The following is a 16324-nucleotide window of genomic DNA, read 5'->3' on the forward strand; positions in this document are numbered from 1 at the left end:
CATTGTTGTTTTTTGTGTACCCTCCGCCCCTCCCCCAAATAAATTAAATAAATAAAAAATATATATTTTTATTGTGGCATGGAGAATACAAAAGGAGAGATCATCTGGGATGGACATAAGAAGATAAGCAGTAAGTCCATACTTCTTGTTTTATCCTGTTGCATCTAGGCATATCCTGGTTGGTTAGCTGACCATTTCCTTGCCTTTCCAAGATTTTGTGTATAAACACTATGCTCATTCAATCAGAATTGCTAGAATGGAGGCTTGAACAGTCCTTCGATGGGTAGAGGATGAAGATTTTGTAGTTTTAGATTGAATTAAATGGAGAAATTCCTGAGCAAATCACAAAGCCTCAGATGTTGGGTAAGTCATGTTGCCTATTAGGTGTGAGGAGGGGCTTTCCGCATATGAGGGAAGGTGGAGGTTGCAAACTACATGTTCAATGCCGACTCAAATGTGAGGTTCAGGTGCCTCCTGTACATGAGGTCATGTAGCCAACGAACTCTGTGGCGCTCAGAGGGGTGGAGCCATGAGTCACTTTTACAGTCCATTACAGAAAAAAAAAGTTATGTGTATGACTAGGGCCACCAATGACTCACGATTGCAGAGCGAGTATCATTTAGAAGCTGGTCACAATGGGATCGAGATGTAGAAGCAAATTGTAGAAAATCCTGCTTGGATGATGATGGAAGCAGGCAGATTTATGGTGCCCTTTAGTTTTCCAGGGTAGCTCAGTCTCGCACCAACTGGACTGTAGCCCAGAAGACATGTACCGGACAGGAAGGCCGGCCCTGGCGCCTGAAGGAGCTGTCCAGTATGAGGATACTGGCTGGGACACAGAGGGAGACCCGATGCAGAGCTTTGGCAAGATGTCCTCAGATTTTTGGTAGTGAAGCCTGCAAAGAATATACATCTAGTTATTCCGGTGTTAAAGAAAGTCCTATTTGAATGACGTTAATAAAGTATACATTTAATAGCAGATTATAAAATTAATATAATCTTTTTTTAATCTGTGTAATGTATGTGTTTTATTAATTGAACACTAGAGGCAGCGCCGGTGCTAGGGTTCACGGCGCCCTAGGCAAAATAACGCCGCCGCCGCTCGCTCCCCGCCCGCCCCCCGCTCACCAGATAAAAGTACTTAATTAAAATTAATTTAAATGTTACTTACCTTTTCTTCCTCTAGCTGCTTCTCGCGATGCATGCTGAGAGGGGAGGGGAGAACTCAGAGGCGCCGCCGGACAGACTATCACATGATCACTGATGTCAGTCAGTGATCATGTGTGACTAGTGTGAGATGGAAAACAGCGCCCTTCTCTCCTGAACCGCTGACTAGATTAGAAAATCTAGTCAGCGGCGCCCTAGGCAACTGCCTAAGGTTGCCTAATGGGAGTGCCGGGCCTGACTAGAGGGAATTCAAATGCCTACTTGCAGTCACAGCCTGCAATATTTTAGATATGAATCCACACAATTTTATCAAAGGCCTTTTTGGCATCTAAATTGATGATGATATCTTGTAGGTGGATAAGGTGGCAGTGGCACAAATTCTTATTACAGATTTTCTGTTTTTGGTGTTTTCTTTTTTAACAAATCCTAGCTGGGCAGGTGAGACTGGGCGTGGCAAAACAACTTGCAATATATTGCAATGACCGGTTTTAAGTCTTAATTGATAAGGGAGATTGGTCTGCAGGACTCACTAGAGTGTGATCTTTGCCTGACTGCGGGAGGACTATTCTTGCTTCATTTAATCTGCTAGGGGTGTTTCTTGTGATTATGTAGTTATAGAGTATAGCGAGTGATGGCGCTAGATCCTCCATTTATGATTTTATAGTATTGCTCCAAATCTTATTTAAACAAGCAAAAAAAATCCAGCTCCCTCCTATAAACACTATTATCCTTGGCAGGGCTAGGGTTAAAAGTCCAAACCTTATTTAAAAAAAGTGCTTGCTATAAACAATCCAATCCTCGCATTGCCCCCTTAACACTGCCAGTGTGACTGTCGCCATTTTAAGTGACAATCACATTGACGGCATTTTCTGCTGTTGCAGTTTATGGCATTTGTGTCGGAAATATTCAGTAACAGTTTTTAGGCAAGTCTGCATTACCTAATAGTCTGAGTTATAAGCATATTAGTGTCGCTATAACTCCTGTCGGAATGGTGGTCATCGTAATGATGTACCCCACCCGTTAAAAGAATGGAATATATGAGGAGTAAAACTTGTGTGTTACATTTATCATTTTAGTAGTATTGCATTTGGCCTCTCTCTCTGGTAGAAAGACCATTTGATCTCTACGTATAACTTCTGGCAATAATGGTTACAACTTGATAGCAATCATCTTAGAACAGACCTTTTATGCCTTTGTTTAGGACAAAGATGAGGCCTTTCCCTCCTTTGGGAGGGCAGTTATGAGCCTCAAAGGCCTTTGGGGAGGGGGGGTTGGAGGGGAAAGTTCTTAGTATCTGTTTAATTGATGGTCTGGAGGAGCATTGATGCTAGATTGTATTTGAAAATCATACTAAAATAAAAAACCACACACACACCCGCAACCTCCTAGTGGCACCCTGTAGTCCTCAGATAATATAAAAACTATGTTTTAAAAATATAATGGTAATCTAGGAGGCAACTCCCGCAGCTATAAAAGGGCAATGTGAATTTCCGATTGGATTGTGAAGATAAAAAAAATGTACAATGCTGACAATTACAATAAACACAATAATCTGAAAGACACGTGTTTTTTTTTATATTTTTTAATACAATAAAACTGAAATATGAGAAGTACTCTAAAATACATATATAAAATACTGATCCTGTGAAGGAACGAACAAATATTTACTCTTCAGGAGCAAGCATAACGATCACCATGCCAGCATGTGAAATTAAAGTGTTGTTAAAGGTAAACTAGATTGTCCAATCCGAATGATGTGGTTCCAAAACAAAAGGATTTATTTGCAAAGTAACTTCAAAAGTACGCAGGTGTGACTAGTATTTAGCACAACAGTTTCAATCCAGAATGCCTACTGCAGTCTACTATATTTGATTGTATTATACTGCATAATAAAGTTACAGATCATTGATCAAGGAGTTGAGACCTCTCCTGATCTCCGTGCACAAATAGTGAGACAGTCTCCATTGTATCAGTATGCAAGTTGTTTTTCAAACTTATGCCTTCAAGCTCCTGCTTAGATCTTATTTATTTTTAACATACTTTAGCTGCAAATCTACGTTTAATACATTAATCACTACATCAATAATTGTATAAGCATTTCCTATATGTAATAACATTACTTACTATGCATAAAAAAAATACAGTTGCTATGCGGTTGCAAGCAATTAAGAAACATATCTTTTGACATTATAGTATATTAAATTGAATGACTTTAAAAGTATATATTGAGCTGATGAATATTTAAACCTCCATGCTCTAGCACAGGGTTGTCCAACCCGCGGGCCGCATGCGGCCCAGCACGCCTGTAAATGTGGCCTAGAAGGAGTCTTGGTTGTGGCAAGGGGGCAGCACTGTTAATGGAAAAAAAATCCTGCAAAAAAAAAAAGAAAGAAAATACTTACCTTGCGGTCACGTCAGCTGGTACTCCGGCTCCCTCCCTTGTCTCCTCCTTGCGGTGCTCGCAGTGAATGTCGGGCGTGATGTCATCATGCCCAACAGCCATTGCGGAGCGCAGCACAGAGGAGTCACCCGCGCGAGAAGAACAATCAGCAGCACAGAATTGGAGAAGAGAAGAGGACAGGAGAACAAGCCGATTAAAAGGTAAGTTAAGGGGGATTTTTTTTTATTATTTCAAGGGACGCTGACCAGTGAATAAGTCACCTGGTCCTGGAGCATCATGGACCTTATCTCCCTGCTACATACTTCTATTTGTAATACTAATGGGGCATTATATATTATTCTCTTTGGCCCATTATAAGTTGTTATACCTTAACTAACATAGTGGTGTAATTAGCAAAACAGGTCACAATTTGGGGTCACAGTGATGTATATGTCTGGTACCGCAGGCCTGGTCAGGGCACCCTGATATACAATGCCTGGCTTAAATGCACTTTATTGATATTGCATCGAAACAATACAAAAAGTGATTATAGTATAATAACTAGAGGATTTTTTGAACAGGGCGATTGAAAGGTAAGTATAGGGGGATTTGAAAAAAAAAAAAAGTGATATATATGTTAACTATGTTTTCTATGGTTTTTTGGATGATCAGCTATCGTTATTGTTAGTGTATCTTTATGTGTGGCCCAAACCAACTCATCGTCTTCCAATGTGGCCCAGGGAAGCTAAAAGGTTGGACACCCCTGCTCTAGCAGAAGATATGTGAATCAATGTTTAGATGATCCACACTAGCAATGTCCGCTAGTGGCTTTAAAAGTTAAATGGAATAAGATAAATTCCAAAGAAGATCTCCATTAGGAATAAATGAGAAATACCATCCACACATGAATAGTGTCATCCATTTAGCTAATTAAAGCGTTTTCATTATTTTTTTTATTTTTTTTTCTCTCCTGTGCCAATAATAAACTTCTGGTTTATCACTGTCAGGAAATAGGCCTATATAATGTACTGTTCCAGTCAAGGAGGTTTAGTACACCACTCCAAGTTCACGAAGGAGGCACAGGACTGGATTTGTATAAGTACTTATCCACTGTGTGTGGTTCGCAAACAGGTTTCTGTATTTTCCCACTTTAGTGGCTTGGAGAAAATGTCGCCATAAAACCATCAGGTCCAGGGCTCTTAACCGACGGTCGTCTAAATTGCGTTCTCCAATTCCATTAGCGAAAACAGGCATTCAATGTGATATCTCATTACCTCTGGGGCCCTTGGATACTCCACTGTCGTTATCAGCATTTATTTACATAGCGCCAGCAAATTCTGTAGTGCTTTGCAATTGAGAACAAACACTGTATTAAAATAATGCTGTGTAATACAGACAGATCGGTAAGAGGGCACTGCTTGCAAACTTTCAATCTGAGACAATGGGAGTTTGCTACCAATTGCATATTGGTCCAGTCAGATTGCAAAGATAAAAAGTGCGTAGTGTGCTATATGAACAAGTCACACAGCAAAGTTGGTCTGGGGATCATAGAGCTCTCTTGTGTGAATTGTGTAAAGGGTGAAAATAGGGTACCATAGGTAGGTTAAAAGGGTGGTTGAGGAATTTTATAAGCATGACTTAAGAGATGGGCTTTCAGAGAATACTTTAAGGTTTGAAGACTAGAGCAAAGTCTTCTTGTGCAAAGGAGGGAATTCCTCAAAGTGGGTGTAGTCCGAAAAATATCCTGCAATTGGGAATAGGAGCTGGTAATGAGTGTGGATGAGACGCAGATCTTGTGCAGAACAGAGGTGTCAAGTTGGGATATATTTTGAGGCAAGTGAGGAGATGCATGTTGGTGCAGTTTTATAAGTTTCTTAGAACTAGAGATGGGCGGGAGAACTGAACCTGCCCGAACTTCACCTATCTGGCGCCAAATCGAAATCGAGGCAAAACATCATTGTGACGTCGTCTGAGCTCGTTTCTCACGATATTTGAAATCAATAAATGCCCACCTCCACAGCAATCCATCGCCATTTGACAGAGGGTGAGAGCAGGGTTAGGTCGCAGGCAGCATTAGAGCAGGGAGAGAGCAATTATTCTATACATTATTCTTGAAATTCTTCTAGCAATTGTTATAGCAGGAAGAGAGGAGAAACATTACCAACAGTTTGGGGTGGCATATTCCCTCCTCCAGAAACTATTTTCTGGCTGCAGAAAATCTTATCTAGCAGCACTATCTATTGAATATTTAGCACTACAAGTGCTTTGGGGTGTCCCATATTCCCCAGTGTGAAACAATAATTTTTCTGGTGCTGAAAGTATTATCTAGTAGCACTATCTATTTGATATTTTGCACTACAAGTGCTTTGGGCTCATTAAAATGGATTCAAAGCAGTCCACATATGAGCAGGATCAGCAAGCAGGTGCTGGCACCAGTCCTGATGTTGGTCTTCCCTGTACGTCATCTGGTAAAGCCAATGTAAAAGTACATAGTCTTTTTAAGTCAGGGAAAAAAAAACAAAAAAATTAAAAAAATGTAACCATGTTGAAGAGAAAAAGATCTGTAAGTGATGAAAAAGTTAAATGGAGAGAAAACAAATTGCCAACGTGCCATTCTACACACGCAGTGGCAAAGAAAGAATGAGGCCTTTGCCTTTCTCTATTACTGCCAGATGTAAAAATGTTACTGAGCCTTCTTCTTGTAAGGTCACTCGTGAGCAAGCAAGACCAAGTAATTTGAAGTCCAAAAGTGGTGCACAAGTACTGTTACGTGTGAAAGCCGAGCTGCAAGAAAACAGTAAGGCACTGGAGGAAAATGTATGCTCAGAATCAGAAATGACACCAATCCCTGCGGAGAGTCCAATCTACGAGTGGTTTGTGTAATCGTGACCATTCTGATAGCGTACTCATAAAGAAGGGCCCTTTCGGCATTTCTGCTGATGTGTGCCTGAACAGCCCAAGTGTAGCCGGTGATGCACCAAATGATGACACTTTGGAATTAGAAGAGGATGAGGGGGAGATTTGGGTAGCCAACGAGGGCGCTGATGAGGATGCGGTTGATTGTGTAAGTCCTGCACCAGTGGCAGCAGTTCTGGCACGTGAAGTTCTGGCACCAATTTGCACTCCAAACACAAGCAGGGATGACACAGGTGGCAGACCACAACAGCTTGACATCTGGGCTGGTTTGAAAGATTTGACCCAAAAATTTGTGACCTTCCCCATAACTCCAACCAATCCTACTATTAACATGCAAAGGATGGCGGAGGGCCTAGCAGGGATTAAACTGTATTTTTCCTAATTTGCACTAATAAGGTTTGGGTGTAATATACACCCAAAGACGAGTGCTCAATTGCCAAGAGTCATTGATGATTAGGAAGACGAGCAGGCATGACTGTAGAATGTGCTGGCAAATTCTACTGCGTTATATAGGTAACACCCAAAGAGAAGAGCTCCATTGCTAATTGTAATTGCTGAAATAGAAATAATAGGGCTGACAGTCTTGGTCTAAATCTGCAGTTACGTTTTATTGTACCATAGCTCACTCAGAAACAGGACAGGTGGCAGGGTTCAGTGCTAATCTTCCTCAAACAATACTAATTCATCCCCACTGTAATTGCCGATAATGGCCTTCCAAATGGAATTCGTAGTTCATTTTAGGCCAGAGCTGTCACGATTTTTGGCCAATTCTTTTACAGCAGAGCAAATATCAAAATGTTGTGCGGACTCATCTGCATCACCACTGGGTGTCTTGGGAAACCAAATTATTTTCCAACAAGCAGTTGCCACAGAAACTGAAGGAGAAGACGTCATTACAAGATGTTTATAAGTCTTGGATCCTGGCGAAGGAATTTAAGTATTAAATCTACAATTAAAATATAATTAGCACATTTACTTTGTTTTATTTCATATCTTAACCGTGTCTGCACTCTCTTCACAGGTGACTACTTCGCTGGACTAAAGTACATTCCCCTCAAATGCTAGTCTTCTTGCAGCTGCTGCATTTTCTTACATGCTGTTGCAGAAAACAGAAATTGACGCTAATTTTTTCGGGACACAAACCGCATATCCTGCATGGCATTTTTTAAAAGTTCTGTAACACCAAGTTGATTGTGTGAGCAAAACAGGAAATGTGATGGTATTCCACCTTGCTGTAATGCTTGAACAATATTGGTGTCGTGATCAGAAATGACATATCGGGAGAGTCCAAGCAGGATTAGCCTTATTTCAATGACATCCCTTACTTTTTGTAACAGTTTGTCAGCTGTATGCCTCTTGGTGAAGCCGCTGATACAGAGTAGCCAACTTCAGAAAAATGTGACGTACTTGGGTACATGCTGCTGCTGTCCCTGCTGGTGAAGGTGAATGACCAACCCAGTGGGCTGTCACAGTCATATAGTCTTTAGTTTGCCCAGTTCCGCTTTTCCACATATCTGTGGTTAAGTGTACAGTGGGTAGAATGACATTTTGTAGCCCAATAATTACATTTTTAGGAATCTTCCGGTACAGGTGAGTAATATCTTTTCTAGTAAAATGGTATAGTGATGACATTTGCGAACATGGACAGAACACCTCAATTAAATGTCTTAAACCAACTGTATTAATAGTGGACATTGGACGCAGATCTAATACTAGCATAGTACCCAGGGCGTCTGTGATCCGCTTTGCGACTGGGTGACAGGTTTCATACAAGCTTCCTTTTGCAAAGGACTGTTTAACTGTCAATTGTTGTTTCTGGGGATATTGATGATGAAGGTGTTGGGGTGTAGATGAGAGAAGGGAGGTAGATGATGCTGGACTGCTTGTTACTTTTTTTTTAACCTAAGTTTCTGATTTTCCCAACAGCTTTCCATGAACTCCCTGAAAAATGACATAACATGGATGAGGATCCTAGATGGTTAAGGTCCCTACCTCTAATGAGTGTGGCTTAAAAAACGCTACAAATGGCTAGACAACTTTACACTAAGCCCTCTTTTGTCCCTAAAGTTGTTTTCCATTTTCATTTAAATCAGGATATTATCGTCCCTGCCTTTCCTCAAAGTACTATGTCATGGGATCAGTCTTCGTTGTTTTTGGATGTAGTCAGGGCTCTTAGGTGCTATGTGGACCACACAGCTAGTTTGCTCAAAACCACAGATCTTTTTGTGCTTTGATGCGAAGAAGAAAGGTTGGCCTGCTTCTAACTTCTCTTTAGCTTGGTGAATTACCTCTACCATTAAGCTGGCTTATTTAAGGTCAGATAGACCGTTGCCAGGAGGTTTCTCAGCTCATTCCACTAGGGCTGTGGGTACTTCCTGGGTGGTGCTTCACGGAGCTTCTGCTGAACAGCTGTGCAACACTTTCATTCCTGAGGAAGCCTGACCGCAAACATGTGAAACGCAGTGGTTTAAAGAAACACTTGATGACTGGCGGTTTCCAAGCACATTCAGAGATCCTGTCGGCATGGTGCTCAGTGGTTAGCACTTCTGCCTCACAGCGCTGGGGTCATGAGTTCAATTCCCGACCATGGCCTTATCTGTGTGGAGTTTGTATGTTCTCCCTGTGTTTGCGTGGGTTTCCTCCGGGTGCTCCGGTTTCCTCCCACACTCCAAAAACATACTAGTAGGTTAATTGGCTGCTTTCAAAAAAATAAAAATTGTCTGTCTGTCTGTGTGTGTGTTAGGGAATTCAGACTGTAAGCTCCAATGGGGCAGGGAATGATGTGAGTGAGTTCTCTGTACAGCGCTGCGGAATCGGTGGCGCTATATAAATAAATGATGATGATACTGTGTCTATAACACAGCTGTGCAGGCAGTTCACTATAAATATTGCAGAACAAGTGAGCTCAGATTCTGGAGGGAAGCTGCTGACATACATTCATGGGCACAAACAATCTGCCTTTTTTTTTTTTTTTTTTCGTTTTACCACAATAGACTGAGAGAAATAGGGTTGTCGAAACACTGTTAAGTCTTATAGTTATTGAGGGGTAAAAATATTTCCTCTCCACTATCAAACTTTTTCTGGTGTTTGGGGGGAGGGGGGGGAGTTGTTTTGTATTTTGTTTTGTTTGTTTTTGTATTAAAGTCAAATGAAATGCTTACTAGTATTTAGAAAGTTTATGTATTTATACACTCATGCAAATGCAAAATTCTTATATTTTTCCACGTAATGTATTTGCAGTAAAAATGCGTCCACAGGCTCAAACTGTTGCAGAAAAAGAACAGAAGGCCATACACCGTCAGACCTTACCAGCCATGCTAATGAATGCAGAATGCCAGTCTTCACTACTCCAGGGCAAGGATGTAAAGCCATCTCAGGGCAGATCCTATATGAACTCAACAACTAGCTCTATGGCCAAGATCTCACAGAGTGTGTCTGTTGGGGAGAACTTGAACCTTGGTGAGGCACAGGAAACATCCGGTGGTTCAGATGTAAAAAACAACTCTTATGAACCTGAACTGGGAACTGTTTCTGTAGATGCAGAGAAGAGCCATCTCATATTGAAGGACGGTGTCATTCTCAAACCTCTTCTGCCACCTATCACAAACTGCTCTTCACCAAAGACCCTTCAATCAAAGAACCGAGCAAATCTGACTCTAGACATTGCCAAACCATTGTCTGATCGGCCTTTGCTTTCTTTTGGTAAATGTAGAAGTTCATTTGAAATTGAATCGCCAAGATTACATGGATGTAGCTGGAAACCTAAATTATCTATCACAGATATGACATGCAGGAGTGACAATCGAACATCAATGGACATAAGTTCTAGGAAAGGGAGTCTTGAAGAGGCTGTCATGATGAACTGTAAACTCAATGAACATGAACACAGAGTGGACTCGGGTTCAGAAAGCCTAAAGCCTAGTTACAGAGGGAGAGCCTCTACTATTGGTCACACTACAGACATAATCCAGGACTTTATCCTGTTGAAACTATTAGGCCTAGATCTCCCTCTCTCAATGCAGCATCAGCACAGGACTCAGGTGGGCACAGAGGTCCACCTTTGGTGGTATCTCCCTTTAAGTCTCCTGTTTGTGTGAGTGACCTCGCAACTCCATCTCATCTCTCTCCGTCCAGTCTCTGGCCTTTTTCGTCTTGTTCGCACCTGTCTCGCTTTGTATGCCACTCTCAGAAGGGTGAGGCACTTGCTCCCTCCAATCTCTCCCCCCCCCCTAATTTTTGCTACTTTAACATAATGTTACTTTAATGTTTGTATGTTTTTCAGGTGTTTGTCTCACCACCCACCCCTGCCCCTAAATACATTTCTCAAAGATTACATTGGGAAACACAGGAAAGTAATATAATGCAAATTGACATTGGCACTAGCAGTATGGCTACTAAGGAATGGCAGCCATACTAGATGCATTTGGATTCAAAGAAAAGATCTTAAGAGAAATAAATATAAAGCTCCCATTCTCAGCATGATGTTTTGTAACCCCAGTTTGCCCACCTTCTTACTGCATAATTTCCGGTTGTTTTGTGCAAAATAATCATAACCTCCTAATAACAATTCCCAGAATGCTTTTCCCTAACACCACTAATTTAATTTGTTATTTTGGGGGGTGGATGGGGGTAGAGGTGTTAATTGGGGGGGGGGGGGATGTGTGTGTGTGTGTGTGTGTTTTGGGTTTTTTTGGGGGGGGGGGGGGGGTTTGTCTGTTTTTTCTTGTCCTCATTATTATATCCTGGGAAAGACTTCTCCCAATTTCCTGGGAATGTTTTGGAGTGGTGGCATAAGGTGCCTTGGGCTCCTTATTTGATGCTAATAAGATCCTGCTACCCCCAGATATGGTGGGACCTATGGTTTTGCGTAAACTGGCGCTAGCATCAAATCTAGGCTTATGACTTATGGTGGAGGAGTGGTTTTTAAAACCTTTTATTTCTAAAATTAGTTTGAGGAAGAAATACATTGAGCCACCTTGCATTTTCAAGTATGTTGTGTATACATCAAATACAAGTGTGACCTGGTTACAGACAGAATGCTGTGTTTTTAGGGTTACAATTACAAACTTTCTTATAGAACAGAGTCGGACATTTTACAGGTGGGAAGTTTTAATTGACTCTGATAGGTTGCTCCATAAATGGGGAGCTTGGTAGTGTCAGACAAGCCTGGTTCCTTATTAAATTTTAAAGTATTAGCAGGCATCTGAAAGTCTCTCTGTAACCCATAGGGGTAATAAATATTTTCTAGTATTGAGGAATTTGTCCTGAAAGCCTTTGTAAGATAAAGAGGCAAAGTGTACTCTTAAGTCTGGGCTCTAGGGACAGCCAACCTAGATCTGATGGTGGGTTTTGTAGGTGCACAGTAAAAGAAAAGGGCAGATTGAGTTGTAAAATGCATCAAGCTTGCCAAGGTGAATTTGGGGGTTGTATAATAAACTGCATCGCCATCGCCGCAGCACGAAAAGCCAATGCTTCACACTTTCAATAGAGACTATTTGAAAATAACCTAAATACAGTAGGCGGGGAGTATAATTAGCAAAAATAACCATTTGGGTCAACTACATACATTGAAATGCTGTACTAATCATTTTATACTAATAAATGTGACTTTCTGTTTCAGTGCATCCAGTCAGCTTTGAGCAGTGTGAAATGATTGCCTCAGAGTTACAGGACAGACTACGACGGGCATTGAGTCTCTACCGATCGGTGGGTGAATTAAATGCTATCTGATGAATATGCATAGTTCGTATGGTGTATTTAATACCTGAAACTTTAATCGCAGCGATCGCAATTGAAAGATGACTGGCTGTCACTGACAGCCAGTCATCTTTCACATGCGATCGCAGCTGCGATCATAGGACCCGCCCCCTCCCCTGTCAGCTGATGTTCCCGCGCCACTGAAGGGAGAAGAGCAGAGAGGCTGCAGAGATCAACTTTTGGGTAAGTAAGTATATTTTAACCAGTTGTTTATATTGTTGCATATTTGTTGGCAGGCTGAACTTTCCAAACATCTTGACTAAGATAGAAGTATAGTATAACATTAGCTTCGCTAGTTGAAAAGGTCCTCGGTGTGTGTGTGTAACCAGGAAGGGCTTCTCTTACAGCCTAGGGCTAACTTACGATCCTTAGAAGTAATGTGAAAAATTATAATATATTGCCTGTAGGAGTTGTGTTTGAAGAATATTTAGAAGAGAGTTGATCATTCTACGTTGTGTTAGATGTTTACATCGCCAGATCACTTGGCTGAATGCATTATGGGAGCCCCAGAATCATATTGTCTGTACTTGAATTATATGAGAGAAGTCTGTTCTGTTTACCCTGTAGCATCCCGATTGTTTAATATAGTTTCTGTCCTGTTAGAGTTTTAAACATTGGTGTTCAGAATTGCCTGGAATTCAGTTATTACACCGTTATTGGGAGGACACGTAGTGGATGTTGAATGGGTATGTCATTTTTTGCTAATAGAACTTGAGGTGTCTTTGATTTTCATTGCAGAGTAGATTGTTATACACCAATTGTCACAAACTAGCTATGTGACTTTTATAGGGGTGGCATAACTAATGAAATGCAAGAAATAAACTGTGACATTGTTGTGGCAAAATCATAATACTGTTAAGTCCGTGATTGAGTGTGAAATGTCACTGTGTAGGTGTTCTAAAACATACGGGCAAATCTAACTGTGATTCTGCGAGGATGAGCGTTTCTGTCGTGGTGACTAGTTACTCTGAAATCACAAGGAGTCTTTTGTTTATATACTGCACTAAAGTGCTATCTGTCCTTCCTGGACTGACCACTCCCCCTCTAGTGTCTGGTCCCGCCTCTATGATGGCTGACCACACCCCCTTTGGTGGGCCCCTAGTGTTGCATTCCCCGGTGGGCACTTCATGCCCCAGTCCGACACTGTTTGGGCATATACCTGTACCGTTATAATAACCAAATTGGCGCCTGTTTTACAGAATGCTCGGAGGTTAAGCCCGCTATTATTGCGATTTTGCCACAGGGACCAAAATATAAACTGATCTCGAGCAGTGTGCAAGGTGAGAAAATAAGAGTATTTATGTCGTTGAATATAAATTACAGATATTGCAGTTAAATGTTAAACATTTTTTTATTTCCTTGTTTCGTAGATAAAGAAATCAAAGGGAATAGAAACGAGATCAAGACCTGTTCTGCCACAAACCAGTAGCACCTTTAAAAATACTAAATACTAAAAATAATACTCTGCAGTACTCAGCTCTGTGATTGGTATGGGCGCGCTCACTTCTCATGCGGATCTTTCTGTGTGTGTTAAAATTTTTGTACCTTTTCCAGCAATAAAAATGTTGCTTGAACACTGTGTGGTTTATTCTGGGTACTTCACAATTATAAGTTAATAAAGGTTAATATAACTTTAATAGGTTATAAAGGTATAAGTGTATAAAGACGCAAAGGGTAATAACACACATGCTTTACACAAGTGTAATGGTCTGCAGCCAGACAGGTGCAATATACATCGATACAAAACACAGTGATGTGCGGATTCCGCACCACGTGGGACTGGGATTGACATAAAAATTTTACATACACACGCCCCCCAGGTCGAGGAAGTATCGGAGGATTGTCGTGGATCGGTTGGAAGTTTATACACACTACACAGCGGAAACGAGATTGGACCGAAAATATTAAACGGTATGACCAACCAAATGAGGCGATAATAGTCCATTTGGGCAGACTTTCGACCATCGTGTCACTGCACACACTGACCCGACTTTTGAACGAGCGGTCGTATGTCTGCTGTTTGAGCCGATTATTGGACGAAAACAGTGTAGTGTGTACCCAGCTTTAGATATTTTTGTTATGGTTTTCCAAGTCATCAGCTTTGTCAGTGCATTGATTAGCTTGGACTGAGCTTACATAGTTTGGCAGATTGAAGATAATCGTCCATTGTTAGGATTTGTTGATCTGCTTCATCAAAATGCCAGTTTAGATGGCTCTAACACAGTGTCCAACAATTCCTTGATTCCAACAGGTTTCTCATCCAGCAGTGGCACCAGGATGGCAGTGATTCATTTTTAATGTTTAGGGTACTTTGGACAACTTATCTCTTTTGAAGAGGAATTTGAGAGAATGATTTGAGTTGTATAATAATGTCTTTGTGTGCCCTCTGCTTGTGAAGAGGTGAGTGTTTTAGCTGTTCTTCTTTAGGTATTCAAGAAATTTTCCATTTAATAAGTTGTCATAGTAATTTATGAAATTGATAGCGGAATTTTTGTACTTAGTCAATCCATTTCTCCGAGTCCACCTCAAGGAAGCAGCAGGTGCAGAGATTTGGTCAACTACCTTGGGGTTGGGTGAGGGAGCAGGATAAAAGATCTGAAGACTGAAGCTCCTCCCCTCTCCCAGCCCCATAGCCTCAATTCAGAAATTGCAACGTCCACAGGATAAAAGAAACACAAGAAAAGTAACCAAACACACAGTCCAAACAACACACATAACTGAACACTGAGCATAAAGGGTTGGAAAACCATTTCCCCCAAATGGTTTTACACACGCAGTATCCTATTTTGACCAGATTGTGCAGTAATATATATGGATCCTTATCCTAAGAGTGTACTTAAAGAGGGAAAGTTATAAATAACTATTAATGTATAGATGGCTTTGTTGAAATGGATTGCAGGAAAATGATGATCTCACCTGTTGCACAGATCTGCATGATTATGATTTAGTGTCTATTTCTCCTATTTGCCACATCTGCGGCTCTGTTTGGATATAGAAAACAAAAGGAGAGGGATTGATTCATTTAAGCAGATTTCTCCACCACACTCCTAAGCAGGGAAAAGTACAGAATAAAGTAAAATGTACGTGCAAAGACAGCAAATTAAAATTGTCCTCTCCGGGATGCAAGTCTCAGAATGCTGGACATTATGGGCCTGATTCATCTTCAAAAGTGGCTATATGTTGCCGTATGCAGACAGAAAGGACCCAGGGCAGGATCGGCAGATTTGGGAAAGTCTCCCTATGCTAAGAGCGTGAAGCAGTGGGAGTGCCGGGGTCGCGTGTATACACAATTCGATTGGTTCAAGTTCAGGGCATCTCTTAGGTATGTGATTTTTTTAGTCGTCTCATTTGCACCAGCTACAGGGCAGGTGTAAGTGTCGACTGATAGTGATTACTACAAGTATGTCTACCAGAACGTGTCTTTGCAAGTATTTCATATAAACAAATGAAAGATTTTTTTATTTTACATATATTTTTATGAATGATTATAGTAATAAGAAATATTAATTTATCTTTATAAAATAGTTTTTTTTTTGCATGCCTTCTGATGAGACTTTTTATATTGCACATATGTATGTGCCTATCGTGCACTGGATCCTTTCTGTCTGCATATGGCAAGTAATGTATAGCCAGAACATACACCCAGATTCAAATGGAAATGTTTGTTGAGATCCGGTTGTATTTGAATATATATTTTTCATCAGCTGGCAAGGCTTTTAGCTGCGCACCTGGGGATTTATAAATGGTGTGGTATTGTTGAAGGGAAGATGGCACAACTGATACAGCAATCACCCCAACTGTGACTCCACCACCTCCAAGCTCATGGCTACTTGGGGTGGAAGTGGGGCAGCTTCCTTCTTCACCATATAAACATATCAGCATGACCTATTTAGAAGTTATAACGGGTTTTGTAAATGTAGGCATACTGTGTCCAATGCCTAACTAACAGATCATACTTGTGTTTTAAGTTCATCGTACTTTACTCCATTTATTAATACAAAATTATCTCAATACAGTTTAAACAAACAAAAAAAAATGATCATGTTCCACTAGTTAGCTCATACTCTCCTGGAATTCCCAGGAGGCTTGTGCATTTCGGGGAGT

The 16324-nt window shown here is 41.0% G+C and overlaps 1 long non-coding RNA gene across 1 annotated transcript; it reads left to right on the top strand.

Moving 5' to 3' along the window:
- The first annotated feature begins 13417 nt into the window (after positions 1-13417).
- On the top strand, positions 13418-13794 carry LOC142135574 (uncharacterized). The gene is made up of 2 exons (XR_012687291.1): positions 13418-13500; positions 13591-13794. It is a non-coding gene; the product is annotated as an uncharacterized LOC142135574 (long non-coding RNA).
- The last annotated feature ends 2530 nt before the right edge of the window (positions 13795-16324 follow it).

This window comes from Mixophyes fleayi, unplaced genomic scaffold (assembly GCF_038048845.1).
Source record: "Mixophyes fleayi isolate aMixFle1 unplaced genomic scaffold, aMixFle1.hap1 Scaffold_78, whole genome shotgun sequence".
NCBI lineage: Eukaryota > Metazoa > Chordata > Amphibia > Anura > Limnodynastidae > Mixophyes > Mixophyes fleayi.